General features: G+C 45.6%; 1 protein-coding gene and 3 pseudogenes across 1 annotated transcript in view; 1 reads left to right on the top strand and 3 right to left on the bottom strand.

The window, feature by feature from the left end:
• Positions 1 to 19479, bottom strand: part of PIGL (phosphatidylinositol glycan anchor biosynthesis class L) — a 679575-nt gene that overhangs the window by 565917 nt on the left and 94179 nt on the right. The gene's annotated exons all lie outside the window — the stretch shown is intronic.
• LOC126938813 (CMT1A duplicated region transcript 15 protein-like protein) lies at positions 9296 to 11606 on the top strand (annotated as a pseudogene).
• Positions 14458 to 16169, bottom strand: LOC126939495 (zinc finger SWIM domain-containing protein 5-like; annotated as a pseudogene).
• On the bottom strand, positions 15336 to 17540 carry LOC126939494 (zinc finger SWIM domain-containing protein 5-like; annotated as a pseudogene).

Below are 19479 nucleotides of genomic sequence, written 5' to 3'. Positions count from 1 at the left end.
ATCCATCGGTAGCTGGGAAGTGGCTCATGTCATCCCTGCATGAAACAGAGAAGTGGAGCGGGAGTTACCCAGCCTGTGCCCCACCAGGGCTTTTTCAGGCGTGGACATTGGAGAGCAAAACCAGCCTTCAACCTTGCCTCGTGGCACACGAGAGGAGAAACTTCTGGAAGCACCTCCACACTCTCTAATAGGATCTGGCATAGGCATCAAGGTAGAGAGTCTATCTGTGAAGACCATTGTGTGGGTAAAGGGTTTAGATATTGTAGTAAACCACTTACTTCTCTTTCCCATGTTCCTTGATTATGGCGGAAACATTAGAAAAAAAAATCCCGGTTGTGCAAAGAAAAATTATGCAAATGTCAGTAATACATTCAAATGTATTAAAATAAGTCATATTAAAAGAAGTTATTAAAAAATGTTTTCAGGGTTCATCCATGTTGTAAGAGGTATCAGAACTTCACTCCTTTTTATGCCTTAATTATATTTTATTGTTTGTATATACTATAGTTTTTAAATCCAGTCATCTGCTGGGTTGTTTCCACGTTTTGACAATTGTCACTACAGCTACTTTCACTTTTTTTTTTTTTTGAGATGGAGTCTTACTCTGTCGCCCAGGCTGGAGTGCAGTGGCACAATCTTGGCTCACTGCAAGCTCCGCCTCCCTTGTTCAAGCGATTCTCCTCCCTCAGCCTCCAGAGTAGCTGGAACTGCAGGTACCCGCCACCACACCTGGCTAATTTTTTGTATTTTTAGTAGAGAGGGGGTTTCATCGTGTTAGCCAGGATGGTCTCGATGTCCTGCCCTTGTGATCCGCCCACCTCTGCCTCCCAAAGTGCTGGGATTACAGGCGTGAGCCACCGCACCAGGCCAACATTTTTTTACAAACAGAAGTTAAATGCTTATAAAACTGAATGGTAATGCGGTATTGCCTAAGTTCTTGCCATTTAATAATATAAATATCACATTAATAATAACTTAGAGACTAACTCAGTTTTCATATGCTTAATTTCACCTTTTTCCTTTATTGAATGAAAATAGGGGGACTTGATTGTTGGTGTTTTTTGTTTATTTGTTTTGTTTTTGAGATGGAGTCTCGCTCTGTTGCCCAGGCTGGAGTGCAGTGGCGCAATCTTGGCTCACTGCAAGCTCTGCCTCCCAGGTTCACGCCATTCTCCTGCCTCAGCCTCCTAAGTAGTTGGGACTACAGGTGCCTGCCACCACGCCCGCCTAATTTTTTGTATTTTTAGTAGAGATGGGGTTTCACCATGTTAGCCTGGATGGTCTCAATCTCCTGACTTCGTGATACGCCTGACTTGGCCTCCCAAAGTGCTGGGATTACAGGCGTGAGCCACCTCGCCCGGCTGATTGTTGGTGTTTTTTAAGACTTGGGTTCTCACTCTGTCACCCAGGCTGGAGTACAGTGGTGCAATCACAGCTCACTGCCACCTACAACTCCTGGGCTCAAGGAATCCTCTTGCCTCAGCCTCCTGAGTAGCTGGGACTACAGTCATGCACCACCACACACAGCTGAAAATGGGGGAACGTGGAAAAGGTATTGTTTATTATAACCTATTTGGTCTTGACTTTTGAAATAATTAGAATTGGATTTAAAATTTGGTCCTGGAATAGCCATAATTGATCATTATTCCAGGAAAAGTAAATATTGGTGCACCCAAGTAAATGCTTAATAGATTTGAATTGTATTAAATAAATTAAAACAAAATGTGCTTTAGAACCTGCATTCACAGTTTAGTACTTCACTGGTTTTAGTTTACTTGGTAGCCAAATGTTGTCTAGTTTATGATAGTGACAACTGGGGATATGCCAATGATAATTTCTGTAAAACTCTGTTTTGGCCAATTAAAATTGTTACTCCAAGAATGTAAGACTTAGAGCAAAAATTTATAATAAATCCTAAAGAGAAGAGATACGCATTCAGCACTGTTCCTCCTTAGATCTTGCTATGACATAACTTATAGTCAAGGTGTTTTGTTTTGTTTAACAATATTTAACAATGAGACTGTCAAATTATCATTGATATTTGACCATTTAAAATACCAAGCTCTTCTCACTGGTTGTCCTTTACCTGGCAGGGAAATGTTTGATTTATCATAGTGACTACTGGAGACGTGCCAGTGGGAAGCCATTCCCACTGGGTACAAAATAACAAGGCTACAGCCAATTTACCTGAAGGAAAAATCAAGATTTGGCTTAAATAGGAATACATATTTATGTATGCACCAGAGACCAGGTGCAGTGGCTCATGCCTATAATCCCAGCACTTTGGGAGGCCGAGGCAGGAGAATCACTTGAGGTAAGGAATTCAAGACGAGCCTCACTAACAAGGCCCTGTCTCTACTTAAAATACAAAAATTAGCCGGGCGTGGTGGCGGGCAGCTGTAATCCTGGCTACTACTTGGGAGACTGAGGCAGGAGAATCGCTTGAACCTGGGAGACAGAGGTTGCAGTGAGCTGAGACTGCGCCATTGCCCTCCAGCTTGGGCAACAAGAGCAAAACTCATCTCAAAAAAAAAATAATAATTAATTAATTAAAAATAAAAATTAAATTAAAAGCTCCAGAGTATTTAAATTATGCATCGTCACTTGGTTTTGAAAAATAACAGTTTTATGTTGAATCTGTATATAGCATACATTTTTCCGCTTGCATTACAAAGTACCTGTTGATATAAGAAAAGCTTTGGCCGGGTGCGGTGGCTCATGCCTGTAATCCCAGCACTTTGGGAGGCTACGGCGGGTAGATCATGATGTCAGGAGATCGAGACCATCCTGGCTAACACAGTGAAACCCTGTCTCTATTAAAAATACACACACACAAAAAAAGTAGCTGGGTGTTTTGGCAGGTGCCTGTAGTCCCAGCTACTCAGTAGGCTGAGGCAGGAAAATGGCATGAACCTGGGAGGTGGAGCTTACAGTGAGCCGAGATCAAGCCACTGCACTCCAGCCTGGGCGACAGAGTGAGACTCCATCTCAAAAAAACAGAAAAAATAAAAGCTTTGAGGTTTAAAATAAGTGTCTTTGTGAATTATACCAATTATAGATACTTAAAACATGAAAAAGCATAGAGGAAAAAGGGATAGACAGTGGGGTGGGGTGGAATTTGAGGTATTAGAGAAATTCTTTATGTAACAGTTTCCCCCTTTCCAAATCTTCCATTGTTTGATGTTAGTTTCTTTAACCTTTGTAATAGCACTAATGCTATTGGCTTATTTTTATCATTTTTCTTGAATTTCCTTTGATTCCCCTTCTATTATCAAAATTGCTTACTGGCCTGTCACAATGGCTCATGCCTATAATCCCAGCACTTTGAGAGGCCAAGGTGAAAGGACTGCTTGAGGCCAGAAGTTCGAGACCAGCCTAAGCAACATAGTGAGAGACCTCATGTCTACAAAAAGTTTTTGAAAAATTAGCTGGGTGTGGTGGCACATGCCTGTAGTCCCATCTACTTAGGAGGCTGAGGCTGCAGTGAGCTATGATCATGCCACCACATTCCAGCTTGGGCAACAGAGCAAGATCTTGTCCCCCTGGGGGGGCGGAGGGACCACTCACCATTTTACCGTTTCAACATTTGCTTCTTGTAGGAACATTTAATAGGTTAACCAGATTACACGGAGACAGAATTCTTTTTCATTACAGACAGAATTCAATGATTCAATGCTGTCAAATCCCTTATGTTGGAGGCAATTTTAAGAAAGAAAAAGAAAGAGTATTTCCCCCATGACATGGATCAGAGGCCCTAAATTGCAAATGCAGGAAGCACTGGCTATGCTGAAAGAAGCTCCTTGTCATATTCATAATTTCCCAGTGAGAGACAAGGTAGAAACTGCTCTCGGCTGAGCGCACATGTCATCCTAAATGCTACCTGTGAGACCACCAGGACCTTCCAAGAAAAATGCTTCCACACTGACTCCCTCACTTGGCAATCAGGCATAATGTAAGAAACTTAGCATTTTTCTAACAATTCAGGAAAGCTGAAATCAAAGCAGACATCAACTTCACAAATGATATATTAATCTGAGCTCAAATATGGAAATTATTATTATTATTATTATTATTATGAGTTGGAGTCTCACTCTGTCACTCAGGCTGGAGTGCAATGGCATGATCTTGGCTCACTGCAACCTCTGCCTTTCGGGTTCAAGCAATTCTCCTGCCTCAGCCTCTGGAGTAGCTGGGATTACAGGCACCTGCCACCACGCCTGGCTAATTTTTGTATTTTTAGTAGAGAGGGGGTTTCACCATGTTGGTCAGGCTAGTCTCGAACTCCTGACCTTGCGATCCACCCACCTCAGCCTCCCAAAGTGCTGGGATTATAGGCAGGAGTCACCGTGCCCAGCCAGAAATTATGTAATGATAAAACTAGATTTAAGTGTGTGGGAAGAAGAGAAATAACTGTTCATTTTCTTTTAGCAAATGAATACATTTAAGGCTGTGGCTTGGGTCCTGCCTTGCCTGTGGGTTGAGGTGAGATGTATCCAGTGCTCCCCGTTACTCTTGCAAACAGGACCTAAACATTCCGCAGACATTTTTTCCAGCTACCGGTGATTTTCCATAAAAACATACTTTACTATTTAGGCATTACATTCCTAATGCCTTTATTATGTTTTCTTCTTCACAAATAATTACATTGAAATATAAATAAGTTTTCACCTTCTTTCCAGGTATGCCTTTGGACAGTCCCAGCTATTCAGGAGGCTGAGGTGGGAGGATCTCTTGAGCCTGGGAGTTCAAGGCTGTAGTGAGCCATGATTGCATCACTGCACTCCAACCTGGGCAATAGAGTGAGACCCTGCCTCAAAAAAATAGTTAATTCTTTTCTTTTTGTTCATATATAAATTGTACATTTTAAAATATTTAAATATCATTTGGAGCAAATCCCCCTGTGGCATGTTTATGATTCCTGCTTTGGTACTTGAGACTCAGCCAGGTCTGTTTTGTCCTAAACAACTGCTGGGATCTTTGTTGTTTTTTCAGCCATTTGTACATTGATTCTCCTGGTCATTTATTTTACCCCTGTGTATAATAGCACAAACCTGGGAATGTTAGAGAAGACACATGAATGGGCATTTAAAATATGTTGAGAAGCACAGTAACTATTAAAACTAACACGGCTTTCAAACAGATGATGATTAATAAAATTGTGGCTTCTTATTTTTCTAACAGGAAATGCTATGAATTTTAGTGCACTAAAAACCAATGTGTAACAGAGAGTGCAGCCTGATTTTTAAATTTTGTTTAAAACAGTGTCATAGTGTAGGAAACCAGAAAGAATTGGAAACACAAATGAAAGAAAGAGACTGCTCCCTGCAACTTTTAGCCATGAGAGTAACAGTATACATTTAGATAGAAAAGGCTATGAGATTCCAAAAAATTCAAAGACAGTATTGAGTTTCAGAGAATAGCGGGATATAACCCAGTCCTTGGTGGTCAGCTGAACCATATTATGATTGTTTTTAACATGGAAGGAAGAAGACTCTGCTCTCTTTTTAAAAACCTGCTGTTGAGCTGTGTACTCTCTGCCCCAGCCGATAGTCACAGCCTTGTCCTTACTGTGAGCAGAGTGAGGAACTGATCATCTCACTAGTGTGCAAGCTCTCAGACTTGTTCTTTACTAGAGTAGGTGCAGTCTGGGCGCAGTGATGGTTTCTCTCTGTGCCCAGAGGGCTGCTCCCTCCTTCACTGCCAGGACAGATGTCAGTGTGTGTTCTCCCAGCCAGTAGGACAGATGCAGTCAGTAAACAAAACAAACAAACACAGACACACACAAACACCTTCCTGGCTCAGCAACCCTGACCCCTGACAGCAGAGATGAATCATGTTACTCAAAGTAGAAAGTTGCCATCAGTAAGTGAAACTGACAAAAGGGTATCTTAAAAGACAATTGCTTTAAATTTAACATCTATAAATTAATATGGCTGGGCACGGTGGCTCACACCTGTAATCTCAGCACTTTGGGAAACCAAGGTGGGCGGATCATCTGAGGACAAGAGTTCGAGACCAGCCTGACCAACATGGAGAAACCCTGTCTCTACTAAAAATACAAAGTTAGCCAGGCGTGGTGACGCATGCCTGTAATCCTAGCTACTGGGGAGGCTGAGACAGGAGAGTAGCTTGAACTCAGGAGGCAGAGCCTGCAGTGAGCTGAGATTATGCCATTGCACTCAAGCCTGGCAACAAGAGTGCGACTCCATCTCAAAAAAAAAAAATTGCAGTTGATTATGGAGATTGATTAAGAAGTAAACTGCATGATAGAAAGGGGAACATATTAATCAAAAGTAGAATAATAAATTTCATTGTATAATTTTTTTCTTTTTCTCCAAGTTAATATATAAAGGACAATAGCATAGAATTAAGGGTGTTTGTTTTTATTCAAGAATGATTTTTTTTTTTTTTTTTTTTTTTTAGGCAGAGTCTCCCTCTGTTGCCCAGGCTGGAGTGCAGTGGCATGATCTTGGCTCACTGCAACCTCCACTTCCTGGGTTCAAGGGATTCTCATCCCTCAGCCTCCTGAGTTGCTGGGATTACAGGTGCTGAGCCACCACACCCGGCCAGGAATATTTACCTTTTTTTTTTTTTTTTTTTGGAGACGGAGTCTCACGCTGTTGCCCAGGCTGGAGTGCAGTGGCGTGATCTCGGCTCACTGCAAGCTCCGCCTCCTGGGTTCACGCCATTCTCCTGCCTCAGCCTCCTGAGTAGCTAGGACTACAGGCGCCCGCCACCGCGCCCGGCTAATTTTTTGTATTTTTAGTAGAGACGGGGTTTCACTGTGGTCTCGATCTCCTGACCTTGTGATCCGCCCGCCTCGGCCTCCCAAAGTGCTGGGATTACAGGCTTGAGCCACCGCGCCCGGCCTTTTTTTTTTTTTTTGAGACAGAGTCTCGTTCTGTCGCCCAGGCTGGAGTGCAGTGGCACGATCTCGGCTCACTGCAAGCTCTGCCTCCCGGGTTCATGCCTTTCTCCTGCCTCAGCTTCCCCAGTGGGTGGGACCACAGGGGCCCACCACCACTCCTGGCTAAATTTTTCTATTCTTTTAGTAGATACGGAGTTTCACCATGTTAGCCAAGATGGACTCAATCTCCTGACCTTGTGATCCGCCTGCCTCGGCCTCCCAGAGTGCTGGGATTACAGGCGTGAGCCATCACACCCAGCCAAGAATATTTTCAAAAGCATATCTCTCAGGCTATAAAAATTGAAGTTCAAATTGTGTAATCAAGTTTATAGCCTGAAGCAATTGGGTCTATTAAAATAATAAGTATTCGTTTTATTTCTAAGTAAAAGAGATAAATCAAAGGCCAATAAAACATTTCACTTGGGAAAACTTTCTTTTCAGATGGTTTTCATTCTGATTCTGCTGTTACTTTCAGATCAGTTAATACATAGAAGACGACTACAATTTTGTGTTCAGATTTAGAGTATAAACCAAGTCTCATTTCATTAACTAATATAGACCAATGGGTTGGTTAAGAAAGGAACCATTAATTTTACAAAGAGAGTTATCCTAAACTGTGACCAGTTTTCCAGTACTTAATTCTTTTTGTAAAAAAGAATTCATTCTTTTTTTAAATGGCAAATAAAATTGTATATATGTTGTGTAAAACCTGTTTAGAAATAAGCAGATTGTGGAATGATTACATTGCACTCAGGAACATATGCATACTTACTTTTTTGGTGAGAACACTTCTTGATTTTCAAGAATACAATACATTAACTGCAGTCACCATGTTGAGCAATGTATCTCTTAAAATTATTCCTCCTGTCTAACTACAATTTTGAATGCTTTCACTGTCTCCCCAAGTCCCTGCCTCCCAGCCCCTGGTAACCTCCATTCCACATCCTGCTTCTGTGAGTTCCATTGTTTACATTCCACATAAGTCAGATCACGTGGTAGTTGTCTTTTTGTGCCTGGCTCATTTCACTTAACACAATGTGCTCCATTAACCTCCTGTGAATCCCAGTTTCTAACCTGCAATTGCTCTAAGTGTTTTCATTCCCTTTTCATGGTTTCTACTAAGAATTCCAGAGCTCAGCTGCAATGTGTTCACTGCTTTGGAAGTTATTCATTGTTTTTCTTCACTTCTTGTCCACGGACACACAAATAAATTGTCTGGTGCAAGTGCAGCGGCTATATGCCCTTCCTGTGAAGGCAGGCCGGTTTGACATCTATTAAGCAAATCCATCTCAGCATTCGTAACAGCCTTTATATTGTTTGATATCAAGCTCAGCAATTTGAAAAATATGCCTCTGTCTCTGTAAGACTACCTATGAGTTGGAGACGACTTATGTAGTATTCAACCCAGCAGATAATGTATATAAAAATTATTTCATATGATTTAATGATCTTGAATCAATTTAACTGTTTATATGTCATACTTGGAAAAACCAGGGCAATTATAATGTTTAATAATGGCATCTGCATAAAAAGCAATAATTCATATTCCACTTTAAAAATCTTTTCTCTTATGTAGAGGGGTATGTGGCATCCTAGTGGCACCAGAAGGATGTACTGGTGAGCTTGTGTAGCGGTCCCTAAGTTAACGCATGTTGCTTTATTTGACTGACACTGATGTTCCCATCTTAGCTTCCGGCTGTTACGTGGGCAGAAAACCCAAAGTTAGTAACTTTGAACAGTTCCATCAATGTTAGTAACTCAAGGGCCAAAGTGATGGACTAAACTGCCAGTCGAGTCAATCTCTGGTTCGCCCTCATGATGACAGAGTGTTTTAAGGTAGTGAGGCAGTGCTTAGTCTCAAGGTAGCCTCCCTTCCTCTCATGCATTACCTGGTGTTTGTGTGCAGGAATGTGGATCCTCTATACATGCCTGGGGTTGTGGGTGTGGGGAGGCGCCTCCAGTGTGCTGGGGTATATATACCCCGGGGACTCTGCAAGTGCCTCACCCATAGATGCTCCCTGTGGCCTGGTGACAGGGGTCACCAGGCCCATGGAGGCTTACAGTGTGGAAGTTGGAGGCTTCACCATAATCTGTGGCCTGAGCTTGGCCTCAGGGAATATTCCTGGGTGGTGTCAGCTATACATCCTCCTTACTCATGGTCATAGGGAAGCAGTGACTCTCTGGGACTGTGGGATGGGTGGTAAAAGAATTTACCAAGACAATTGTAGGTAAAGAAAGGCAGATTTATTGGACACCACAGAGTTTACATGTTTGTGGTGATGTGGGTGTGTACAATTATGTACAGTGCATAGTGCTTGATGAAAATAATAGATGCTGATGTTAATATTTTATGTATTTAATATCCTGGTTTTTTTCTTGTTATTTTAGAGTATATGCTTACTACTTTGTTTTTAAGTTAACTGTGAAGCAGCCTCGGGCAGGTCCTTCAGAAAGTTTCCAGAAGAAGGCATTATTATCAAGGAGATGACAACTCCATGCCTGTTACTGCCCCTGAAGACCTTCCAGTGGGACAAGATGTGGAGGTAGAGGACAGTGAAATGATGATCCTGACCCTGCTTAGGCTTAGGCGAAAGTGTGTGCTTGTGTCTTGGTTTTTAATGAAAACCTTTTAAAAGTGAAATAAATAATGAAAAAAGCTCATAGAATAAGGTTAAAAGGAAAGAAAATATTTTTGTATAGCTATATAATTTGTGTGTTTTTTTGTTGATCTGTTTGAGACAGGGTCTCACTCTTTCACCCAGACTGGAGGGCAGTGGCACAATCACGGCTCACTGTGGTCTCCACCTCTTGAGCTCCAGAGATCCTCCCACCTCCCTCAGGAGGACGCCAGTCCTGCAGGCAGACATCAGGCCCCAGATGGACTCTCAAGGTGTACATCAGGCCCCAAGTTGACAACCAGGCCCCAGATGGACACCAAGGCCCTAGGTGGACAGCAGGCCCATTTGAACACTAGATTCATGTGGACATCAGGCTGCAGGTAGACACCATGCCGTAAGTAGACATGTAGGCTCCAGGTGGACATTAGACCCAAGGTACACAGCCAGTTCACAGGAGAACATCAGGCCCAGGTGAAAACTCAGGCCTTAGGCACACATCTGGCCTTAAGTAGACACCCAGGCCCCAGGTTGATACTCAAGTCCCAGGTGATCACCAGACCCCAGGTGGATACAAGACCTTAGGTGAACAAGACCCAGTAGGCCATCAGGCCCCAGCTGGATACAGTCCCCAGGTGAACACAAGGCCCCAAGAGGAACATAGGCCCAAGGCAGACATCAGGCCTTCTGTGGACATCAGGCCTGAGGAGGACATCCGGCCCCCGGTAAGCATCAGGCACAGGTGTCCAAGCAGGCCCTGGGTGGACATAATGGTGTCTAGGTAAGGAGGTGTCCTGGGGAGAGGGCGAGCAATCAGCAGCCCAGTGGAGTCCTAAGGAGGTCTTATGGAAGGGGCTGAGGGGACGGAACCTTAAGTGACCTCACTTCCTTAATGACAGACCCGAACAGAACTTAGAACTCTGGTAACCAGGTGCCCATATCCTAGAGTCAGCCCCGTAACCAGCTCACTTGGTAGAATACGCACAAGAGAACAATATGTTCTCGTGTTGCTTCCCCACTTCGAGAGGCTGCTGCTTCAGGAATGGAGGGAGTGAGAGCCTTTTCCGACGATGCTGAAGAAGGCTCATCCCTCACCCCAGATGCCTGTGGCCCTTTGTAAGAAGGCACGACCAGGTACTACAGGGCAGCGCAGGGCAGGCCCTAGCAGGCCAGGCCACACCAGAGATCCCATCGGGGCTGCATCTGCACATTGTCCTTGTCCAGGAGGAGATTCGGGAGCCCATGGAGGCAGAGGCACATGGTGAGGTGGCCTGCAGTCTGGAAGACTTTGTGGGGGCGGTGTTTAGGGGCTGGAACTCCTTTAAATTCAGTGAGGTTGTTTCTGTGTTTGGAAATTCCAGTGGAAAGTGACTGCGGCTGGGGACGCTTTCTCCTTTTTCAGCTCCTGTTCCACATACAGAAATACCAGCACTTCCAGCACCAGCTGTTGAGCCAGAGCCAGCATGGGAAGAGCCCCCTCCAGAGACAGTGCTGGAACTGGAGGGAGCTCCAGCCAAGGACCAGTCCAACGAGGAGCTGCCTGAAATTATGGCACCTACTGTAGCCACTGGCCTTAGCCCTGCAACTGAAAACGTGGCTGTAGAGAGAAGTCGGAGGGAGGGGGTGACCAGCACGGTCCCAGCCAGCAGCTCCCATGCTGCGCCTAGTCCTGGGCAGGTGGCAAACATGGAGGCAAAGACCAGGGTTTTGAGCCTGGGCTCCTCTACCCTGCCGGAGAGAGCCTTGTCTCATTTACTAGAGCTGCAGTCCTGCTGCTGCAGGGCCTGTTTATTCTACTGCTGCTGTTGGGGTCCATCTGTGTGCAGGAGGTGCTTAAGGGCATTAAAAGAAGAGTGGTTAGAAGAGTTCCAGTAGCTCCTCCTGCATCCAGAGGCGGCCTCCTCCTCCAGGCATGGATGTCTGTCTGCAACTGGGCATCCAGGCTGTTTGCCCCTGATGGGCTGCCCAGGACGGGCTCCTAACAGGCGGGCAGGGAGTGAGGGGATCAGGAAGCAGCTCCAAAGGGTACAGCAAGCAAAGCTTTTAAAGACAGCACTTGTGCCCCAGGCTGTCCATGCCACCACCTGCCCTAGCATTTATTAATAGTGTTAGAATTACAAGTTGATGAAACTGTATATCAATAAACTCTTATTTCTGAAACTTCGCACCTTTTTGAACTCCCTAATGTTAGACAGTGTTTTTGAGGTGATCCTGAAAATCTTTGGTAGTTGTGTCTTTTGTTGTGGTTGTTTGTGTGATTGAATTACCATCGAGTCAACTGCTATTGGAAACCTTTCAGGTATGGCTTTTAGAAGACCTTGACCTACTCTTGCCTGTTTTGACTCTCTGTTTTATTGTGGAAAGAGGGAATGATGTAGGCTCATGTCTCTGGCAGATCAATCACCTTTTGCCATCAAGGATTTGGCATCAGAGTTTCCAAGAATTATGTGTGCAAGTTGACACGCTGGCACTTTAGCTAATCTGAGTGTCAAAACAGAATGCCATAGACTAGGTAGCATAGAAAATTGATTTCTCACAGTTCTGGAGATGGTAAAATCCAAGGTCAAATGGTCAGTAGATTCCGTGTCTACAGAGGGCTGGCTTCCTTGTTCATAGACAGCCATCTTTTTACTGTGTCCTTACATGACAGAAGGGATGAGGGAGCTCTCTGCAGTCCCTTTGATAGGGGCACCAATTCCATTCATGAGGTCCCTGCCTTCACGAATTTATTCACCTGCCAAGGCCCCACCTCCAAATACCATCACATAGAATTAGAATTCGACACATGAATTTGAGGACAGTAACATTTGCTTTACAGAATCAGGTCACCCCAAGCCATATGCACTCACAGGAAATCTATAATCTTCTATTAAGTATTTGCTGGTCCCCTCTGGGATTAGGGAATTTTTTTTCTTTAAGAAAAGTGATCTTTCATGTGATTCATGATTTATTCATAGAAAAGCACTGTGAGTTCACACACCTGCTAAAAACAAGGGCAATTGTGACACAAAAATGAAGAGTAACCTCTCTCTGTCTCTCTCTCTCTCTTAACCAACCCATTGGGCTGAGACATAGGGGCGCTTGGCTGGGCAGTAGGACTTGAGTAGCCACAAGTGGCAAATACAACTTCTTGGTCAGTTTGTAGTAGAAAAGGTGACAGTTTGTCAACGAAAAGCAGACGGAGAAGTTCCTAGTTCGCATTCTAGATATACAACTCCTTCCCTAAGAAACCCCACCCCCAACTCAGAAACTAAGACATAAAAGAGTAAACAGCAAGGTAACCAACTGACTCTTCTGATAGCCCTTGCTATCTCCTACAACAATTCCAGGCTGAGCATAGGGGTCAGGAAGGTAGCAGGAATATGATGATACACTGCAGAGGTCAGCCAGGGCTATGACAGGGCTGCTCACTAGGGCTAGAAATTAGGAAGGGAGAGGCTAAGTGCAGACCAGCCCTAGCCTTCAAGTCATCAAGCAATGAGACTGTGACAAAAGCAGGCAGAGGAAGCTTGAGGTAGAAAGGCAGGGGAAGAAAGCAAGTACGGGACGAGAAGAGAACTGTGCAGCAAAAGCAGCCAGTTTGATGGCAGAGGGAGACTGGTGCTTAGAAGCTCATTTGGGGAGAGAATGAATAGAGGAGGCACAGAGATGGGGAACACACATTTAGCTGGTGAAAGAGATTTAAGACGAATAGGAAGAGAAATCTCACAAAAAGGACACATTCATGCAGTCATTCCTACATGTAGAAATATGCTCAGTTACACATATAAAACCACAGATGCATGGAGAGCAAGCATACACACAGACACATATTTCTACACATGTGCTCATGTGTGCCCAGATACACACTAAACATGCAAAACATGAGAGCATTTATACATAGATATGCATCCTCACATGCATGCAAATGTTACATCCTCACACAGAGACCCACAGTCCAGTGTGCACATATCCACACAGGTACGCAGCCATAGAACTGACATAGATACACATAAACCTATAATGTGCACATACAGACAGGCATGTGCAGATTTATCTATGCACATTGACACATGTACTCACTCAGTTATACAGATACACACACTCTTTTAACACAAAGGTGACCAGTGTAGATGAATATTGTGAGCTCAGTGGCTTTGCAGACGTTCGTCTTTTCCCTGCACTTGTTTCAAAGGTGCTCAGCAGACTCCTGGCGAGGCTGTGTGAGGCAGGGGAGGAGCTTCAGAGTCCTTACAGCTTTGTGAGGCAAAAGTCTAAGTCCAGTCCTGGCCTCTGCCGTTCACCCACCACTGGGCTATTAATGCCCTGTCTGCAGGTGAGAGATTCTGCATAGACTAGTCTTGGGATTTTTTTCTAACTGGCTGTTTTTCTCCTTGGCATCCCCACTATCCCACTGGGAAGGGCATACACTCTGCAAGGGAAACCTGAGAAATGGTTGTGAGTCTCCTGAGACAATAAGCATATCCTCCACCCACAGCTACCTCAAGGGCCCATCAAATCAGAACCAGAATTATAAATATTTACAACTTTACAATAATTGGCAACACATATACTATAGTATTTACAGCACCATAAATGCATCTGTTTTTCTGGTTCAGCAATCTCTGAGATGGAACAGTGTTCTGTGTTTGCCAAGGGAGACAGCGCCAATGCCCAGGACATGCAGGACATAGGAGCAGAAGGTGGCATATCTTGGGCTTTCTGGTCGACCTGCAGGGCCCAGCTTCTCCGTGAACAGTGGGCTGTAGTGACAAGTTTGCCAAGGTATGCATATCCACTAGAGTTGGACTCTCCCCATCATTAGCCCTGTGGTCCTTTGGCCTCAGCCACAGGTGCTCAGAGTCCTCTCAGGGTGGACAAATGTTTCAGTGTTTTTGGCCTGACCTGATACTACTTGGGGACCCAGGCTGCCAGGCCAGTGAGCTACTTGCTTTCTCAGCCAAAGGGCTCTCGAACCAGCTGCATCAGCTTTTCCTTGCCTTTGTAGATCTGTTTGTGGTTGCTAATGAACTGGGCAAATTGCAGGAAGCCATCCTGGGGCAGCAGGAAGGTCTCCCGAGCCTTGCTTAGAAACTCAGTGAACTCCATACTGGCAATGGCTGATGTGTGTCAGGCTGATGTGGGTGTTGATGTAAGCATTCATGGTGGTATCAGCAACTGGCACAATGGAGCTCTGTCAGTAGAGATGAGCTTTCCAGAGCTGCGGCAGCCTCGGGTGCAGTCACCGTGCAGTGTCGCACACAGGATGTCTGAAAGCATCACGGCAATGTGCACACTCTTCACCACCAGGGGGATGAGCACTGCCAACTCATCCTTGCCCAGAGAGTGGCTGAGGGCACAAACCTAGAGCACGTCATTGATGGCTTCGTGGGTGTCCTGGTTAAGAGCCAGGTTAAGATGGCTCATGGCCAATGAGGCCAGCTTGAAGGCACGGAGCGTGCAGCCACGGAGCTGCGCATAGCAGGCAATGGGGAACAGCTGGGAATGGACCATGCCACCGGCAGCAGCCTCAGTGGCAATCTGGCAGGCGGCCTCAAAGGCAATGTGGTCTTTCTTAGAGTGTAAGGGCTGACAGGGCACAGCTCTGTGGATGCTTCATAGCAGGGCTGCAAGGCCAGTGTGCAAGCACAGCTAGCCAGTTCCTCCCACTGTGGATAATCAAGACTGAGGCACAGGATAGTGGTGTGGGATATGGCTGTGGCAGCTACAATATTAGTAGCCTCAGTAGGGGTGAAGAGTGTGTCCCAGCTCTGCAAGATGCTCACTGGGGCCCACACACCTGTGAGGGAGAACCTGAGCTCAGCCGTGGCAACCTGGGTCCTGATTCAGGTCTGCCCAGATTACCGTGTGAGGTTTGAACTTGGCCTGCAGAGATGGGTTATCCTTCCTCCTCAGCAACCTTGAGATGATCTGAGGCAAACCAGGGCTAGGGAAACATCCCAGGTGGCCAGACCCTGCTTGGGGTCTCTTCCTATCCCTTCCATCCCCAGGCCAGAGGGTTGAAGGTTTCTGCAGGTACTCTTAGCCCCTCACAAGGATGGAGCAGTAGAGCCTGGGGTTTGCTTGCCCCGAGGCCAGGGTGGCGGATCTGCCAGGGGTTCTAGGTGAAGTGGGGCCTCTCAGGGTTGAGTCTTGTGCTGGTCTTTGGGCTTTAGAAAGGGTCCTGAGCCGGTCAGGCGTGGTGGCTCACACCTATAATCCCAGAACTTTGGGAGGCCGAGGCGGGCAGATCACGAGGTCAGGAGATCGAGACCATCCTGGCTAACACGATGAAACCCTATTTCTACTAAAAATATGAAAAAAATAGCCAGGGGTGGTGGCAGCCGCCTGTAGTCCCAGCTACTCAGGAGGCTGAGGCAGGAGAATGGCGTCAACCCAGGAGGTGGAGCTTGCAGTGAGCCGAGATTGAGCCACTGGACTCCAGCCTAGGCGACAGAATGAGACTCCATCCCCCTCCGCCACCCCAAAAAAAGAAAGCATCCTGAGCCTCCAAGCTGTCTGGGGTTTCTCACAAGCATGGACAGAGACAGGGACCAAACCACCAGGCCCACTTCCTCCCAGGGGCACACTTGAGTATTGGCAGCTGAAAATTCATTCTCTTAGGCATGTCTCTGATGCAAGGGTCAAAGTGCTGCTGACGTCAGCATACGGTTGTTTTAAGCAGTGAGGACAGAACTTGGGCTGGCTGAACAGAGGCCATCTTCTCCCACCATCAGCCCCATCCTTTCTTAAGCCATCAGGAATAGGAATATGAGAGCTCCATGGATTCATTGTCCTGTCCCAAGAGTAGGGCATAGAAACTCCTTTCCCCTGGGCATAAAGGGAGGTGGGAGTTACCCACTTCTGTACCACAGATCACCAGCCATCGTACTATCTCTCGGGGTCTCCAGTTAAGGGTTGATAAGATCATCCGCATCACCTGTAGCCCAGGTTCCAGGGCCACATTGAGCAGGGTGCTATCAGTACTACTGTTAATGGGAGTAGCAATCTTGAACGCATTTTTGGCCAGTTTGAAGATGAGGGGGAAAGAACAAATGTGCCTCTGCATTGCTTCCGGAATTGTTCAGAGCCTCAAAGTGTCTCCTTTGGCAGCAGTCAGCATGGTGGAGGCCAGTTCACACCACTTTGATTCCAAGTGTCCAAGCAGGAACCAGGGAGGATAACGGCTGGGCACCAGAGACACCATTTGGTGAGGGAGGGATGTGTCGCCTGCACAACCTGAGTTTTCTAAAACAGGTAACCTTACGATACGTAAGGCTAATTTATAGGCCAGGTCTGGATCATGAGACAGCAGAGCTGAGAACAAATACTGGCAGAAGTATGCATGGAAACACTCTCTCGCTGGATGACTTCCCAGATTGCTGAAAGGGCCACCTTCCAGCAGCAAGATGCTCTATTTTTGGAGAGTTTGCACTAAGTCTTCACCCAGCTGCAGCTCTTGGAGTTGGCTGAGGAGCTGCTCCTCATTACCGCACACCTTGTACTGTGGGTAGGAGACTTCAGGCATTACCCTCTGTGACCCAGGCCCATGGATGCAGCTTCCAGGGCCAATGACAAGTAGGACTCACTGCGGTTTGGGGAGCCTATAGCCACAGGTACATGTTGGTACACAGGGGGTCTGCTTTCATTCATATTTAGATAGCCGTCATCATTCAGGAGGCAGGCCTCAGTCAAAGTGAGAAACATGCAGTCAATGGGATCCAGGGGGTGGCCCACCCAGCCCTCCAGGTTTGTGATGGTTGTGGTTCCTCTCTGCAACACCTCTTTCTTCTGATGCTTGTAGATTTTCAGTTGTCACTGCTGCTGCAACCTCAGAGTATTAATAATGGCCACTGTGAGTCTCAGGGCCTCTTTTGGATAACCATGGGAATGTGGGGCATCAACCCGAGCATAGGCTGTGGCACATGCTCAAACCACAGTGAGTGGCCTTGGGAATTAAAGAGCAGTCTTGGCCTGGTGCGGTGGCTGACGCCTGTAATCCCAGCACTTTGGGATTCCCAGGTGAGCGAATCCTGAGGTCAGGAGATCGAGACCGTCCTGGCCAAAATGGTGAAACCCCGTCTCTATTAAAAATACAAAAACTTTAGTGGGGTGTGGTGGCAGGCACCTGTAGTCCCAGCTATTCAGGAGGCTGAGGCAAGAGAATGGCATGAACCCGGGAGGCTGAGCTTGCAGTGAGCCGAGATTGTGCCAGTGCATTCCAGCCTGGGAGACAGAGCGAGGCTCCATCTCCAAAAAAAAAAAAAAAAATTAGCTGGGCATGGCGACACGTGCCTATAATCCCAGGAGAATCTCTTGAACCCTGGAGGTGGAGATTGCAGTGAGTCTAGATTGTGCCACTGCACTCCAGCCTAGCAACAGAGCTACTAGACTGTCTCAATAAATAAATAAATAAATAAATAAATAAATAAATAAATAAATAAATTTGCACGGATCCCTGAAAATATGTTTATATACATTTTCTTTTTTATTTTGTTTTGTTTTGGCTTGGTTTTTGGAGACGAAGTTTCGCTCTTGTGCCCAGCCTGGAGCAATGGCACGTTCTTGAGTCACTGCAACATCCACCTCCCAGGTTCAAGTGGTTCTCCCGCCTCAGCCTTTCAACCAAGTAGCTGGGATTACAGGTGTGCACCACCACACCTGGCTATTTATTTATTTATTTTTGAGACAGAGCTTCGCTCTTTTCGCCCAGGCTGGAGTGCAATGGTACGTTCTCGGCTCACTCCAACATCCGACTCCCGGCTTCAAGCAATTCTCCCGACTCAGCCTCCCGAGTAGCTGGGATTACAGGCACACGCCACCACGCCCAGCTAATTTTTTTTGTATTTTTAGTAGAGATGGGGTTTCATTATGTTAGCCAGGCTGGTCTCAAACTCCTGACCTCAAGTGATCTGCCCACCCCGGCCTCCCAAAGTGCTAGGATTACAGGCATGAGCCACCGTGCCTGACCAAATACCCTTTATTTCTTTCTTTTGCCTGATTGCCCTGGCCAGAACTTCCAATACTATGTTGAACAGGAGTGGTGAGAGAGGGCATCCTTGTCTTGTATCAATTTTCAAAGGGAGTGCTTCCAGCTTTTCCCCTTTCAGTAAGATATTGGCTGTGGGTTTGTCATAAATAGCTCTTGTTATTTTGAGATATGTTCCATCCATATCTAGTTTATTGAGAGATTTTAGCATGAAGGGTGTTGAAGTTTATTGAAGGCCTTTTCTGCATCTATTGAGATAATCGTGTCGTTTTTGTTATCGGTTCTGTTTATGTGGTGGATTATGTTTATTGATTTGCATATGTTGAACCAGCCTTTCATCCCAGGGATGAAGCCGGCTTGATTGTGGTGAATAAGCTTTTTGATGTGCTGCTGGATTCGGTTTGCCAGTATTTTATTGAGGATTTTCACATCGAAGTTCATCAGGGATATTGGCCTGAATTTTTTTTTTGTTTTGTCTCTGCCAGGTTTTGGTATCAGGATGAGGCTGACCTCATAAAATGAGTTAGGGAGGAGTTCCTCTTTTTCTATTGTTTGGAATAGTTTCAGAAGGAATGGTACCAGCTCCTCTTTGTACCTCTGGTAGAATCTGTCTGGTCCTGGAGTTTTTTTGGTTGGTAGGCTATTAATTACTGCCTCAATTTCAGAACTTCTTATTAGTGGTCTATTCAAGGATTCAACTTTTTCCTGGTTTAGATGTGGGAGGGTGTATGTGTCTAGGAATTTATCCATTTCTTGTAGATTTTCTAGTTTATTTGCATAGAGGCATTTATAGTATTCTCTGATGGTAGTTTGTATGTCTGTGGGATCAGTGGTGATATCCCCTTTATCATTTTTTATTGTGTCTGTTTGATTCTTCTTTTTTTCTTTATGAGTCTAGCTAGCAGTCTATTTTGTTGATCTTTTCAAAAAAAACCAGCTCCTGGATTCGTTGATTTTTTTGCAGGGTTTTTCATGTATCTCCTTCAGTT

This window comes from Macaca thibetana, chromosome 16 (genome assembly GCF_024542745.1).
Source record: "Macaca thibetana thibetana isolate TM-01 chromosome 16, ASM2454274v1, whole genome shotgun sequence".
Taxonomy (NCBI): Eukaryota; Metazoa; Chordata; class Mammalia; order Primates; family Cercopithecidae; genus Macaca; species Macaca thibetana.
The sequence above is the reverse complement of the archived record's forward strand: the minus strand, read 5'-3'. Positions and strand labels throughout refer to the sequence as shown.